The sequence below is a fragment of the Oncorhynchus mykiss genome, chromosome 24 (assembly GCF_057628025.1).
Source record: "Oncorhynchus mykiss isolate SJ-2025 chromosome 24, ASM5762802v1, whole genome shotgun sequence".
Lineage (NCBI taxonomy): Eukaryota > Metazoa > Chordata > Actinopteri > Salmoniformes > Salmonidae > Oncorhynchus > Oncorhynchus mykiss.
The window spans coordinates 18,886,210-18,902,725 of NC_143045.1; the positions used below are offsets into that span (position 1 = coordinate 18,886,210).

A 16,516-nucleotide genomic window follows, 5' to 3' on the forward strand; every position below is an offset into this window, starting at 1 on the left:
AAAAGTGGGAATGAATTCTGTTTGTTTCTCAATAATGATGGTTTAATTCTGAGCAATGTTTCATTTCCTCTTGCAACATAACTAGCTGCAGCTTTAACTCAGTCATGACACAAATGGAAACTAGGCACCACCGCACAGAGTTGTCAATGTTATGAAACAAGAACATATGTTTGGCATGAGTTAAATAGTGCAGTGAGTAATAATGCAGTCATTTACATATCCCATAAGTGTCTTCCTATTTTATCTATCATTGAAGGAGGACACTCCTTCAAGCGAAACAGGTTTTAGTTGGAAGAACACTTTTTCAAAAGCTCCCAGACATAGCATATACAGCCTTATTTGACTCGGGAATAGGACAATGAACACCATTTGGCACAATAAGTAACTTACTGAAGGATTCATGTCAACAAGACTTTAAGTTTGGAGAAGAGAACCACCCCAAGGTAAGGAAGCTGAGGAACTGTATGCTTTCAATCAGTTAAATATCTTAAATTATTGATATGTTAAACCCTCAAAATACATAAATGTCTTAAAAATATATACGGTTTGTTACATAGTTACTAAATACTAAGAGTTAAGGTTAAGGAAATGATGCACAGTGACGCCAAACGTACAGTCAACGTACTGACGTAGGTTTGTGGGAAATCCCTTTCCACATTCACACCGAATACAAAACATGGGGAATACATGTTTCAATGCCAAAAAGGTAATGTTTTGTCTTTCGAAATACTATTTTTATGTATTTCTCTGTATATATAGAAATTAGGAACATTGACATAAATTCAACATTGGCTATGTGCATGCATGTATGTAGATTTTTGTCTAAGTGAATGTCAACAGCATGTTGTTTGTGCTATGCTACTCAACAAGTGCAAGCTAATAACGAAACTAAAGAGTATTTTTGCTATCATTTTACAACATTTTGAAAATTTGCACAATAGTGTAGACGGGAAGTTTGACAAAACTGTAGACTATAGGGACCATTCATCCCTCAGAGCAGACCACAGTTGAAGTCAGTTTTGGCCAGGTAACCAACACACGCAGAACTGCTAAAGGCCATTGAGTTTCAAATGAGTAAACTACAACAATTTAACTATATGATCAAGGAAATTGAGCCACAAGTTTGTTTGAGACTTAGTTTTCACTTTGATTATGTTTTATTCAGTACAGAGGATATTAAAGTTATGAATGCATTTTGTGATGTTGCAGACCCAGAGTGAGGAACAGCATGAGAAGAATCAAGATGCCAGCCCCTCTGAGGGTCAGAATCATAATAATTGCCATCCTCACCAACCTCTAACGGTATTGGTTTCAACTACTAAACTACTGGACGGTCCAACTACTCATCACTGAATTTCTAATGTTACAATAACATATTAAATTAATGTGTAACTCAATTAGCTTATATTTGCTGTAACATCAAAAAATTCTAGATGCCACAACAATGTAAAGAAGACCAATCTGGCACCAAGACAGAGGTGTATTATGAAAAACATTTTCTTCCTTGGAAATGGAACATCACAGCCTTGTGAGTTGTCTGTGTATTTGTTTTAGTGATTGGAATTTGGTGATGGTAAGGAACCTTAAGGTGTGTTGAAAAATCTTTTATACCTAGGTCTACTTTTTTTTCTTTTTAGAATTCAGAACAACCACATGGAATCAACTGTGCCTGTAAATAGCAGTAAGTAAAGCTAGTGGAATTAAAGTGGCCTACTAGAAAGTATTCCGTCTACTAGTTTGTCTTAAAGTTTTGAGATTTCAAAATCGTACTAATTGCCACCTGTGAATATTGTATGATATCATGTCATATATATTGTTATCACTTTACCTTTAATATATTCTAATCTCCTCACAACAGCGGTGGTCCCATTTCAGGCTGGGGTGGCGGGTGTGGATATACATCCTCATCTAGGCTTCATCTCAATAGGATCATCTCCAGACTGTGTTCAGGCAGCTCTACCTCATACCGATGGCTCTTCCTCACAGCATTCACCTCAACACCAGCTTCTTCAATGATGGTAGGGTTTCACAATAGTGAGGGAACAAAAGCACAACCATACCTTCAATCAAGCAAGGTATCTAGTTATATCTCAAACAGAATGGAGGCACACAGAGCAGCAACATTAGTAAATATATTTATATTACATAACGTACACAAGAATCCCCAAGTGTGAATTCACAGCCACCGATAAATGAAATGATACCATGCAGAAAGCACACCATCATTTTACGACTGATCTATCATAGATCTAAAACTGAGATTAAACTGTGGTGGTGTTTCCCAAATGAGTCACTCTCAGTCAGATATAATCATCTGTCATTTCATGAGTGCTTCTAACCTGTTCTGTCCTGTTGTTGCAGCAGTCATAACATCAGGTATGAAAAGCTCCAGTAGCCTTGGAAGAAGAGATTAAGTGAAGGAAGAGGCTGCTTATGAAAACATTTCTGCTGCTATTTTCTGCTGCTTTTAAGATGTATGTATGTATGTATGTATGTATGTATGCATGTATGCATGTGTGTGTGTGTGTGTGTGTATAAGCATGTGTGCGTATGTGTGTGTGTGTGTATAAGCATGTGTGTGTGTGTGTGTGTGTGTGTGTGTGTGTGTGTGTGTGTGTGTGTGTGTGTGTGTGTGTGTGTGTGTGTATAAGCATGTGTGTGTGTATGTGTGTGTGTGTGTGTGTGTGTGTATAAGCATGTGTGTGTGTGTGTGTATGTGTGTATGTGTGGTAGCTAGGAAATGTATGTTTTTGTATTTAAGTAAATATTTGCTATTACTTATGCAGTGAGATGGCCTTTTCATGTTCCGATCAAAATCATAAAAACACCAAGAGTGCTTTGGTGATTCCACTCTGGTTGCAGATAATATTTTTTCTGAAAGATTAGTTAGCCTTCAAAATTCTTTACATATGAGCATGAACTAGCCATAATATTATCGCCTTGATCACACTGACAGCATCATTGTGCATTGTCTAGATATGTGTGCAACAAAAGTTCACCTTCTGCTACCATTTTTGTCAAGCTGTCTACACATACAGTATGACTCATACGTTTGATAAATCCAACCTATGCACCACACAGACCGCACTGCAACTGCCTCTGCAACGCAATGCTGTAAGTCAAACGCAGCATTCCATTGGAAATGAATGTACTTCTGGTGTACTAAAACGCAATGAAGCTGTTGGTGTGACTGAGGCATTTTAAGTTGGATTTATCGAAGATATGCGTCAAACTGTATGCATAGAGGGCTTAACAGAAAGGGTAGCAGAAGGTGCATGTTGAAGTTTTGTAGCACACATTTCAAGATGATGCTGCGTACCATTTTGCGCAATAACACTGCAGGTGTGATCAAGGCATTATCCATCGAACTAGCTTACGGCTCAGCTCGTCTCACTACTTTAGATAATTAACATAGATACATAGCTAGCTAATGTTAGCTACCTGGGTCAATCTTACAATTTTCTGTCCCCAGGAAATATCAGTTCTTATTTAGTGTAAAATGTGGATTCCAAAAAGGCATTAAATATAAGGTCATGTGTCCTTTACCTTAAAAACACCAAAATGTGGATCCTGAAATGGAATTTTATGCATTTTAAACACTTTTTGTTAGTGGATGTAGGCGTTTTTTGGAATGTCCTCAGGTGTTATTCATCAACCGCGACAAGAAATATAAGCCATAAAATAATAAAATGTTTAGAATATTTCTTCACTATTTCATAGTTCTAGTTAAAGGTTTTTTTTTTTTTTTTTTTACATTAGAAGGTTCCTATTCCGCTTAAATGGACCCTGTATCATCTGATGTGTCTCCAGTATGACACATGGGTTTATCAAGGCTTCATGCCCAAAATGCAGTAAGCTCCACTGAAAAATGGAGGGTGCTACATTCAGGCATAGTAGTACCGAATTCTGTGAGACTCTGCATTACTATAAAGTATACTGTAAATGTCACACCTGCTTCCGATCCCCCTCTCTGGTGCTCAATGTCACCAGCGCACTCATCATTACACACACCTGCGCTTAATTATGGGACTCACCTGGACTCCATCACATCATTTACCTCCCCTATATCTGTCACTTCCTAAGTTTCATTCCAGAGTCAGCATTGATGTTGTTACGTTTCTCCTGTTCAGAAGCTGTTCTTGTTTTGTTTCGTGTCTATTTATTATTAAATCCACACCCTGTACTCGCTTCTCGTCTCCCAGCGTCTGTCATTACAGAACCGCTACAATAAAGGTACAAGTATCCGGCAGTTAAGGGAGCTCCCAAATTAAGTAAGGCCTGGCCATTGGCTTGTTTTTGCCCTTTGTTTTACCACATACACATCTGCAAACACACACAACACCCTTCTATACAAATAAATATTTGTTTGTGGTGTTAAAACCGTGTCTGGTTTATTGTGTAGGTTTTCGACTTTGTTTTAGTAGGTTCTTCATGGGCTAAAAAGGATGTACCTTCAAGGGCATACAAATGCAATTTACTGAAGTATCGATTGTCTGAATTTTGGATGAACACATGTAAGTTCTCCTGATGAGAAATGTACTGAAAAACCCAATGTAAACCTGCTATAGAGAATCTTTGAAATGTTTTACAACAATGAGTCCGAAATAAAAGGGAAAGAACAGACTCAAAGAACAGGTATTGAAAGACCTCTGTTCTGAAGTTCTGGTGAGGCCTGATCACCCTCGCAAGAAAGATCAGGGACAATGCTTGACATTTTTAATTAATATGTATTCATTGCGAATTTTGAAGAACTTTATAATTGATAAATTCTTCTAAGTGTGATTCAGACCCCGTGAAGGAGAGAGGGAGGGAGCGCTGTCCCTGAATGAGGGAAACCTGTCTCTAGTCTATTTGACTATTCCTTGAATTCCCTTAAGGGATAAAAGTATTTCCTTATGGAGTTATCAAGGGTTGTAATTCTAATTGTATTTGTTCTGAATCGTTTATATTTTTATTTAACCGGCACTGTTGGGTTACCTTGGACGCATGAATCACAGTGTGGCTTGAAGCCTTCCCCACATTAAATAAGGAAGAAAAGACTGTGGCTTAATGCCTGCTACATGATATTCGGTATACCACAAAGTCAAGATAGCGATGAGGGGACACATTTCAACTCAAAGATAATAAAATAACTGTGTAACATGATGCAAGTTAAGAGAAGGTTGCATGTACCATTTCAACCGTAAAGTTCTGGAATTGTAGAACGCTACAATGGCATTCTGAAAATAAACTGGCAAAAATATGTGCTCAACCAGGACTACCTGGGTGGATACACTACCCATAGTCTTGTTTTCAATGCGTTCCACCCCAGTCAGGAAAACTGGACTTGGTCCACATGAGGTACTCATGGCCTGTCCCATGAGGACCCCAGCATCGCCACCAGCTGCAGTCCCAGATCTGCATCTGTTGGATGACACGATGATGATGTACAGTATAACTCTGACTAACTGTACTCAATCTATTCACTCACAGGTCTCTGCTGCCCAAACCTCCCCAGACGACTGTCCCCATCACGATCTCCAGCCCTGAGATTGGGTAATGGTGATCTCCCTCACAAGCCCAACGGTGGTAAAGTGCTTAGGGAAAGACACCTGGATCCACGCCTCCCACTGTAAGCAGGTAGCAGAGCCAGAAGATGTTACTCCCGTTACTCCTACACCCCAGTAGGCAGTAGATGAACAACCTTTTCCATTCTTCACTCCAAGACCATCTGACCATGTGCATCTACCGGGTACATATCCTAGTGTGAACAACTACCTCACTCAAGGTAAGGGACTCAAGGTAAGGGACTCATACAGCCACATTGAACTATAACTGTTAGAACCAACGATGCCTGATATATCTAAACAAACATTTGTGTTGTTATACAATCCAAAACACAGAAGTTAAATGATCCACTGAGCAATCAGTCCAAATTATGTGAAGCAATATACTGTATGTAGCTAAGCAATGCATTGTCATTAGCTCTGAAGCTGTCCAGAGTACAAATAACTAAAGCAAACCTGCTACGTCTGGTTGCATGTCTTGGTAGATGTGGAGCCCTCATGACTGATCAAGCATTAGTATGAAGAACTAAACATGGTGGATGAGGACAAACAGGATCGGGAGGAGGACAGAGTTAAAGTGGCGTGATATTGCCTGAGCATCAGCATAACTGAACAACACAGACAGCAAAATTATGTTCATCAGCAAAGAAAGAGGGTCAGGAATGGGTGGTTGTCACAACAGCGTGCTAAGTATTGATGTCTCACAAGACATCACGTTAAACGTTTGACCATAACATACACATACTGTAACTTTACTATTTTATTTGCTTCCTGCTCCTGTGTTGTTTAAATGTATTGTACAGTTTGTAATGTTCCTGCAAATAATTATAAAACAACTATTTGAAGTTAAGTTAATAAAGAACAGAAAATGTCATGTTTTGTCCCTCTGATTCCTAAGGATATCTGTCGGTAAATCTGTAAAAGCCTTTTGATATTTTAACTCACCACCCCTAAAAACACCTTGCTGATGTTTATTCATAAGTAAACAGTTAACAGCATATAGCTAGTCTGGGTACCAGTCTGTTTAGCTATCATTCCACTCCTTGCCACTCCTATCATGCTAAACATATGGCATATGACACCAAATACAAAAAGTAGAAAGTTAGCTAAACAGATTGGTACCCAGGCTAGCATATTGCATGATACATCAGATGATTTTGGAGTAGGACAGACTCAGGCATAATGCAATGTCAGTGTGGGCCTAGAGTACAACTTCAGGGGGAAAGGAGGGGAGCCTCACTCTAGATCTGGGCCTTTATTTTGTGTGGGCGTGGGCATGTACGTGTGTGTGTGTGTGTGACCACCACTGTGCTGTGCTTTTTTCTCATTTGACTTCAGGAGTGGTATGAGATGCTCACCTTGTGGCGAGAAGAAGAATGGTCACAGAAGGACAGACAAGTAGTTTACCACCAAGGTTGGAGTTAGTTATGTATGTTAACTTGATATGAATTGTTTCTCATGCCTTCTTATTGACATTACAACAAATACTAGTCTTATAAACCTCATCAAGTCAAACGAAACAATGAATGATGATCAGCAAAATGTCAATGGTTCAACAGTCATATTGTCTATACAAGCTAGTTTTATTAAATAAAAAAAATAGGCCTGAATTCTGTTAATTTCTCAATAATGATGTTGGTTTACTTCTGAACAAGGTTTAATTTCCTCTTGTAACATATCAGCTTTAACTCAGTCATGACACAAATGGAAACTTAGCACCAACGCACAGAGCACTGTCAACGTTACGAAACAAGGAAAATAGGTTTGGCATGAGTTAAATAGTGCAGTGAGTAATAAAGCAGTAGTTTACCACCAAGGTTAGAGTTGGAGTTAGTTATGTATGTTAACTTGATATGAATTGTTTTTCATGCCTTCTTATTGACATTACAACAAATATGTGGAGTCTTATAAACCTCATCAAGTCAAATGAAACAATGAATGATGATCAGCAAAATGTCAATGGTTCCACAGTGCTCTTCTGGTCTCACAATCCTAGTGTCAATACAAGCTAGTTTTATTAAATAAAAAAGTGGGAATGAATTCTGTTTGTTTCTCAATAATGATGGTTTAATTCTGAGCAATGTTTCATTTCCTCTTGCAACATAACTAGCTGCAGCTTTAACTCAGTCATGACACAAATGGAAACTAGGCACCACCGCACAGAGTTGTCAATGTTATGAAACAAGAACATATGTTTGGCATGAGTTAAATAGTGCAGTGAGTAATAATGCAGTCATTTACATATCCCATAAGTGTCTTCCTATTTTATCTATCATTGAAGGAGGACACTCCTTCAAGCGAAACAGGTTTTAGTTGGAAGAACACTTTTTCAAAAGCTCCCAGACATAGCATATACAGCCTTATTTGACTCGGGAATAGGACAATGAACAACATTTGGCACAATAAGTAACTTACTCAAGGATTCATGTCAACAAGACTTTAAGTTTGGAGAAGAGAACCACCCCAAGGTAAGGAAGCTGAGGAACTGTATGCTTTCAATCAGTTAAATATCTTAAATTATTGATATGTTAAACACTCAAAATACATAAATGTCTTAAAAATATATACGGTTTGTTACATAGTTACTAAATACTAAGAGTTAAGGTTAAGGAAATGATGCACAGTGACGCCAAACGTACAGTCAACGTACTGACGTAGGTTTGTGGGAAATCCCTTTCCACATTCACACCGAATACAAAACATGGGGAATACATGTTTCAATGCCAAAAAGGTAATGTTTTGTCTTTCGAAATACTATTTTTATGTATTTCTCTGTATATATAGAAATTAAGAACATTGGCATAAATTCAACATTGGCTATGTGCATTATGCATGTAGATTTTTGTCTAAGTGAATGTCAATAGCATGTTGTTTGTGCTATGCTACTCAACAAGTGCAAGCTAATAACGAAACTAAAGAGCATTTTTGCTATCATTTTACAACATTTTGAAAATTTGCACAATAGTGTAGACGGGAAGTTTGACAAAACTGTAGACTATAGGGACCATTCATCCCTCAGAGCAGACCACAGTTGAAGTCAGTTTTGGCCAGGTAACCAACACACGCAGAACTGCTAAAGGCCATTGAGTTTCAAATGAGTAAACTACAACAATTTAACTATATGATCAAGGAAATTGAGCCACAAGTTTGTTTGAGACTTAGTTTTCACTTTGATTATGTTTTATTCAGTACAGAGGATATTAAAGTTATGAATGCATTTTGTGATGTTGCAGACCCAGAGTGAGGAACAGCATGAGAAGAATCAAGATGCCGGCCCCTCTGAGGGTCAGAATCATAATAATTGCCATCCTCACCAACCTCTAACGGTATTGGTTTCAACTACTAAACTACTGGACGGTCCAACTACTCATCACTGAATTTCTAATGTTACAATAACATATTAAATTAATGTGTAACTCAATTAGCTTATATTTGCTGTAACATCAAACAATTCTAGATGCCACAACAATGTAAAGAAGACCAATCTGGCACCAAGACAGAGGTGTATTATGAAAAAGATTTTCTTCCTTGGAAATGGAACATCACAGCCTTGTGAGTTGTCTGTGTATTTGTTTTAGTGATTGGAATTTGGTAATGGTAAGGAACCTTAAGGTGTCTTGAAAAATCTTTTATACCTAGGTCTACTTTTTTTTCTTTTTAGAATTCAGAACAACCACATGGAATCAATTGTGCCTGTAAATAGCAGTAAGTAAAGCTAGTGGAATTAAAGTGGCCTACTAGAAAGTATTCAGTCTACTAGTTTGTCTTAAAGTTTTGAGATTTCAAAATCGTACTAATTGCCACCTGTGAATATTGTATGATATCATGTCATATATATTGTTATCACTTTACCTTTAATATATTCTAATCTCCTCACAACAGCGGTGGTCCCATTTCAGGCTGGGGTGGCGGGTGTGGATATACATCCTCATCTAGGCTTCATCTCAATAGGATCATCTCCAGACTGTGTTCAGGCAGCTCTACCTCATACCGATGGCTCTTCCTCACAGCATTCACCTCAACACCAGCTTCTTCAATGATGGTAGGGTTTCACAATAGTGAGGGAACAAAAGCACAACCATACCTTCAATCAAGCAAGGTATCTAGTTATATCTCAAACAGAATGGAGGCACACAGAGCAGCAACATTAGTAAATATATTTATATTACATAACGTACACAAGAATCCCCAAGTGTGAATTCACAGCCACCGATAAATGAAATGATACCATGCAGAAAGCACACCATCATTTTACGACTGATCTATCATAGATCTAAAACTGAGATTAAACTGTGGTGGTGTTTCCCCAAATGAGTCACTCTCAGTCAGATATAATCATCTGTCATTTCATGAGTGCTTCTAACCTGTTCTGTCCTGTTGTTGCAGCAGTCATAACATCAGGTATGAAAAGCTCCAGTAGCCTTGGAAGAAGAGATTAAGTGAAGGAAGAGGCTGCTTTTGAAAACATTTCTGCTGCTATTTTATGCTGCTTTTAAGATGTATGTATGTATGTATGTATGTATGTATGTATGTATGTATGTATGTATGTATGTATGTATGTGTGTGTGTGAGTGTGTGTGTGTATAAGCATGTGTGTGTGTGTGTGTGTGTGTGTGTGTGTATAAGCATGTGTGTGTGTGTGTGTGTGTGTGTGTGTGTGTGTGTGTGTGTGTGTGTGTGTGTGTGTGTGTGTATAAGCATGTGTGTGTGTATGTGTGTGTGTGTGTGTGTGTGTGTGTATAAGCATGTGTGTGTGTGTGTGTATGTGTGTATGTGTGGTAGCTAGGAAATGTATGTTTTTGTATTTAACCTGTCTACGATACTGGTTCCCAATTGGGGATCAACCCTCCCACGTGCAGCTGAAACGGTGGCGCATGGAACGCAAAAATATTCTTAAAAATATTTAACCTCCACACATTAACAAGTCCAATAGCTCAAATGAAAGATAAACATCTTGTTCATTTAGCCAGCAAGTCAGATTTCTAAAATGTTTTACGGCGAAAACATAGCACATATATATGTAAAACCACCACCAGACACAGCTCATTTCAATAGCCAAAACATGCAATCAACAAACGCAGGATTAAAAAATAAATCGCTCACTAACCTTTTGAAAATCTTCATCAGATGACAGTAATATGACATATTACACAGTACATATTTTTTTTTTTCAATAATATGCCATTTATATCCATAAATGTCCATTTACAGTGAGTTCACCTTCAGAAATTACTCAAAAACGCCCGCAGGAAATCTATGTAGCGCGGCAAGATAACGTAAAATAGACATCATAAACTTTGACTAAATATACATGTTCTACATATAGTTAGAAAGATACACTGCTTCTTTATGCAACTGCTGTGTTAGATTTATTTTTAACGTTACAGAAATCGCACACTATTCCATATTGTGAGACAGCGCTCAGTTCCAAGCTACATTTCCACGTAATGTTGGAGTCAACAGAAACACAGATTTAAGCATAAATATTCCCTTACCTTCGATGGTCTTCATTCAGAATGTTCTGGAAGGCTTCATACTTACCCAATACATCGTTTGGTTTCAAGTCTTGCGTCTTTGTATTAGCTACTGCTAATAACATCAGCTGAAATGCACCCAAAACGTCCTCTGGTCCGGATAAGTTGCGCATCAAAACTTCGAAATTACACATTATATGTCGACTAAACAGGTCAAACTAAGTGCAGAAGCAAGCTTTATGATGTTTTAGACGTGCAAAACAAACTTCAATTCAATCGGCCATCGTCTGCCCTTCTCTTCAGTGCTGGAAACAAAGGAATGGCTGTGACCAATTCGCGCCCATACGCACAGCCTATTCTCTCGTGGCACGCACTAATTTCACTCCCATAGGGTCAATTCTCGCGCGATTTGAACGGTTTGAAGCCCTAATGAAAGAGGACATCTAGCGGAAGAGATAGAAAGTGTCCGCAGAATCATAGCTGGTTGGGAAGGGTGGGGGCCATGACGTCAAAGTTGCTCCAACTTTCATGGCCACAAAAACTAGTTTGGAAGAATGCCTGCCCTGTGAGTTCTGCTATACTTACAGACATAATTCCAACGGTTTTAGAATCTTTAGAGTGTTTTCTATCCAATAATAATTTTTATTTGCATATATTAACAATTTTTGACAGATTTTTTTTCCAGTTTACTAGGGGTACCCAATCTCTCCAAAGGGGGCGTATGTCTGCCATATCCTCAACATTAAGTAAATATTTGCTATTACTTATGCAGTGAGATGGCCTTTTCATGTTCCGATCAAAATCATAAAAACACCAAGAGTGCTTTGGTGATTCCACTCTGGTTGCAGATAATATTTTTTCTGAAAGTTTAGTTAGCCTTCAAAATTCTTTACATATGAGCATGAACTAGCCATAATATTATCGCCTTGATCACACTGACAGCATCATTGTGCATTGTCTAGATATGTGTGCAACAAAAGTTCACCTTCTGCTACCATTTTTGTCAAGCTGTCTACACATACAGTTTGACTCATACGTTTGATAAATCCAACGTATGCACCACACAGAACGCACTGCAACTGCCTCTGCAACGCAATGCTGTAAGTCAAACGCAGCATTCCATTGGAAATTAATGTACTTCTGGTGTACTAAAACGCAATGAAGCTGTTGGTGTGACTGAGGCATTTTAAGTTGGATTTATCGAAGATATGCGTCAAACTGTATGCATAGAGGGCTTAACAGAAAGGGTAGCAGAAGGTGAATGTTGAAGTTTTGTAGCACACATTTCAAGATGATGCAGCGTACCATTTTGCGCAATAACACTGCAGGTGTGATCAAGGCATTATCCATCGAACTAGCTTACGGCTCAGCTCGTCTCACTACTTTAGATAATTAACATAGATACATAGCTAGCTAATGTTAGCTACCTGGGTCAATCTTACAATTTTCTGTCCCCAGGAAATATCAGTTCTTATTTAGTGTAAAATGTGGATTCCAAAAAGGCATTAAATATAAGGTCATGTGTCCTTTACCTTAAAAACACCAAAATGTGGATCATGAAATGGAATTTTATGCATTTTAAACACTTTTTGTTAGTGGATGTAGGCGTTTTTTGGAATGTCCTCAGGTGTTATTCATCAACCGCGACAAGAAATATAAGCCATAAAATAATAAAATGTTTAGAATATTTCTTCACTATTTCATAGTTCTAGTTAAAGTTTTTTTTTTTTTTTTTTTTTTTTTTTTACATTAGAAGGTTCCTATTCCGCTTAAATGGACCCTGTATCATCTGATGTGTCTCCAGTATGACACATGGGTTTATCAAGGCTTCATGCCCAAAATGCAGTAAGCTCCACTGAAAAATGGAGGGTGCTACATCCAGGCATAGTAGTACCGAATTCTGTGAGACTCTGCATTACTATAAAGTATACTGTAAATGTCACACCTGCTTCCGATCCCCCTCTCTGGTGCTCAATGTCACCAGCGCACTCATCATTACACACACCTGCGCTTAATTATGGGACTCACCTGGACTCCATCACATCATTTACCTCCCCTATATCTGTCACTTCCTCATTCCTCATTCCAGAGTCAGCATTGATGTTGTTACGTTTCTCCTGTTCAGAAGCTGTTCTTGTTTTGTTTCGTGTCTATTTATTATTAAATCCACACCCTGTACTCGCTTCTCGTCTCCCAGCGTCTGTCATTACAGAACCGCTACAATAAAGGTACAAGTATCCGGCAGTTAAGGGAGCTCCCAAATTAAGTAAGGCCTGGCCATTGGCTTGTTTTTGCCCTTTGTTTTACCACATACACATCTGCAAACACACACAACACCCTTCTATACAAATAAATATTTGTTTGTGGTGTTAAAACCGTGTCTGGTTTATTGTGTAGGTTTTCGACTTTGTTTTAGTAGGTTCTTCATGGGCTAAAAAGGATGTACCTTCAAGGGCATACAAATGCAATTTACTGAAGTATCGATTGTCTGAATTTTGGATGAACACATGTAAGTTCTCCTGATGAGAAATGTACTGAAAAACCCAATGTAAACCTGCTATAGAGAATCTTTGAAATGTTTTACAACAATGAGTCTGAAATAAAAGGGAAAGAACAGACTCAAAGAACAGGTATTGAAAGACCTCTGTTCTGAAGTTCTGGTGAGGCCTGATCACCCTCGCAAGAAAGATCAGGGACAATGCTTGACATTTTTAATTAATATGTATTCATTGCGAATTTTGAAGAACTTTATAATTGATAAATTCTTCTAAGTGTGATTCAGACCCCGTGAAGGAGAGAGGGAGGGAGCGCTGTCCCTGAATGAGGGAAACCTGTCTCTAGTCTATTTGACTATTCCTTGAATTCCCTTAAGGGATAAAAGTATTTCCTTATGGAGTTATCAAGGGTTGTAATTCTAATTTTATTTGTTCTGAATCGTTTATATTTTTATTTAACCGGCACTGTTGGGTTACCTTGGACGCATGAATCACAGTGTGGCTTGAAGCCTTCCCCACATTAAATAAGGAAGAAAAGACTGTGGCTTAATGCCTGCTACATGATATTGTTCCACGATTCGGTATACCACAAAGTCAAGATAGCGATGAGGGGACACATTTCAACTCAAAGATAATAAAATAACTGTGTAACATGATGCAAGTTAAGAGAAGGTTGCATGTACCATTTCAACCGTAAAGTTCTGGAATTGTAGAACGCTACAATGGCATTCTGAAAATAAACTGGCAAAAATATGTGCTCAACCAGGACTACCTGGGTGGATACACTACCCATAGTCTTGTTTTCAATGCGTTCCACCCCAGTCAGGAAAACTGGACTTGGTCCACATGAGGTACTCATGGCCTGTCCCATGAGGACCCCAGCATCGCCACCAGCTGCAGTCCCAGATCTGCATCTGTTGGATGACACGATGATGATGTACAGTATAACTCTGACTAACTGTACTCAATCTATTCACTCACAGGTCTCTGCTGCCCAAACCTCCCCAGACGACTGTCCCCATCACGATCTCCAGCCCTGAGATTGGGTAATGGTGATCTCCCTCACAAGCCCAACGGTGGTAAAGTGCTTAGGGAAAGACACCTGGATCCACGCCTCCCACTGTAAGCAGGTAGCAGAGCCAGAAGATGTTACTCCCGTTACTCCTACACCCCAGTAGGCAGTAGATGAACAACCTTTTCCATTCTTCACTCCAAGACCATCTGACCATGTGCATCTACCGGGTACATATCCTAGTGTGAACAACTACCTCACTCAAGGTAAGGGACTCAAGGTAAGGGACTCATACAGCCACATTGAACTATAACTGTTAGAACCAACGATGCCTGATATATCTAAACAAACATTTGTGTTGTTATACAATCCAAAACACAGAAGTTAAATGATCCACTGAGCAATCAGTCCAAATTATGTGAAGCAATATACTGTATGTAGCTAAGCAATGCATTGTCATTAGCTCTGAAGCTGTCCAGAGTACAAATAACTAAAGCAAACCTGCTACGTCTGGTTGCATGTCTTGGTAGATGTGGAGCCCTCATGACTGATCAAGCATTAGTATGAAGAACTAAACATGGTGGATGAGGACAAACAGGATCGGGAGGAGGACAGAGTTAAAGTGCCGTGATATTGCCTGAGCATCAGCATAACTGAACAACACAGACAGCAAAATGATGTTCATCAGCAAAGAAAGAGGGTCAGGAATGGGTGGTTGTCACAACAGCGTGCTAAGTATTGATGTCTCACAAGACATCACGTTAAACGTTTGACCATAACATACACATACTGTAACTTTACTATTTTATTTGCTTCCTGCTCCTGTGTTGTTTAAATGTATTGTACAGTTTGTAATGTTCCTGCAAATAATTATAAAACAACTATTTGAAGTTAAGTTAATAAAGAACAGAAAATGTCATGTTTTGTCCCTCTGATTCCTAAGGATATCTGTCGGTAAATCTGTAAAAGCCTTTTGATATTTTAACTCACCACCCCTAAAAACACCTTGCTGATGTTTATTCATAAGTAAACAGTTAACAGCATATAGCTAGTCTGGGTACCAGTCTGTTTAGCTATCATTCCACTCCTTGCCACTCCTATCATGCTAAACATATGGCATATGACACCAAATACAAAAAGTAGAAAGTTAGCTAAACAGATTGGTACCCAGGCTAGCATATTGCATGATACATCAGATGATTTTGGAGTAGGACAGACTCAGGCATAATGCAATGTCAGTGTGGGCCTAGAGTACAACTTCAGGGGGAAAGGAGGGGAGCCTCACTCTAGATCTGGGCCTTGATTTTGTGTGGGTGTGGGCGTGGGCATGTACGTGTGTGTGTGACCACCACTGTGCTGTGCTATTTTCTCATTTGACTTCAGGAGTGGTATGAGATGCTCACCTTGTGGCGAGAAGAAGAATGGTCACAGAAGGACAGACAAGTAGTTTACCACCAAGGTTGGAGTTAGTTATGTATGTTAACTTGATATGAATTGTTTCTAATTCCTTCTTATTGACATTACAACAAATACTAGTCTTATAAACCTCATCAAGTCAAATGAAACAATGAATGATGATCAGCAAAATGTCAATGGTTCAACAGTCATATTGTCTATACAAGCTAGTTTTATTAAATAAAAAAAATTAGGCCTGAATTCTGTTTGTTTCTCAATAATGATGTTGGTTTACTTCTGAACAAGGTTTAATTTCCTCTTGTAACATATCAGCTTTAACTCAGTCATGACACAAATGGAAACTTAGCACCAACGCACAGAGCACTGTCAACGTTACGAAACCAGAAAATAGGTTTGGCATGAGTTAAATAGTGCAGTGAGTAATAAAGCAGTAGTTTACCGCCAAGGTTAGAGTTGGAGTTAGTTATGTATGTTAACTTGATATGAATTGTTTTTCATGCCTTCTTATTGACATTACAATAAATATGTGGAGTCTTATAAACCTCATCAAGTCAAATGAAACAATGAATGATG

At 38.6% G+C, this 16,516-nt stretch overlaps 2 long non-coding RNA genes across 12 annotated transcripts; both read left to right on the forward strand.

Annotated features, from left to right (window-relative positions):
- Positions 1–229: 229 nt before the first annotated feature.
- LOC110503913 (uncharacterized) lies at positions 230–6,420 on the forward strand. 8 transcript variants are annotated; one of them, XR_016491354.1, is made up of 8 exons: positions 250–443; positions 1,210–1,302; positions 1,434–1,528; positions 1,638–1,681; positions 1,859–2,018; positions 2,362–2,474; positions 5,473–5,767; positions 6,032–6,420. It is a non-coding gene; the product is annotated as an uncharacterized LOC110503913 (long non-coding RNA). The 8 variants fall into 8 exon arrangements; XR_016491356.1 differs by lacking the exon at positions 250–443 and adding an exon at positions 568–706; XR_016491355.1 differs by lacking the exon at positions 2,362–2,474 and having other exon boundaries at positions 230–443.
- A 1,380-nt stretch (positions 6,421–7,800) lies between these two features.
- On the forward strand, positions 7,801–16,183 carry LOC110503916 (uncharacterized). 4 transcript variants are annotated; one of them, XR_016491362.1, is made up of 7 exons: positions 7,801–8,014; positions 8,780–8,872; positions 9,004–9,098; positions 9,208–9,251; positions 9,429–9,588; positions 14,499–14,793; positions 15,058–16,183. It is a non-coding gene; the product is annotated as an uncharacterized LOC110503916 (long non-coding RNA). The 4 variants fall into 4 exon arrangements; XR_016491361.1 differs by having other exon boundaries at positions 14,499–14,807; positions 15,058–15,446; XR_016491364.1 differs by lacking the exon at positions 7,801–8,014 and adding an exon at positions 8,139–8,277.
- The last annotated feature ends 333 nt before the right edge of the window (positions 16,184–16,516 follow it).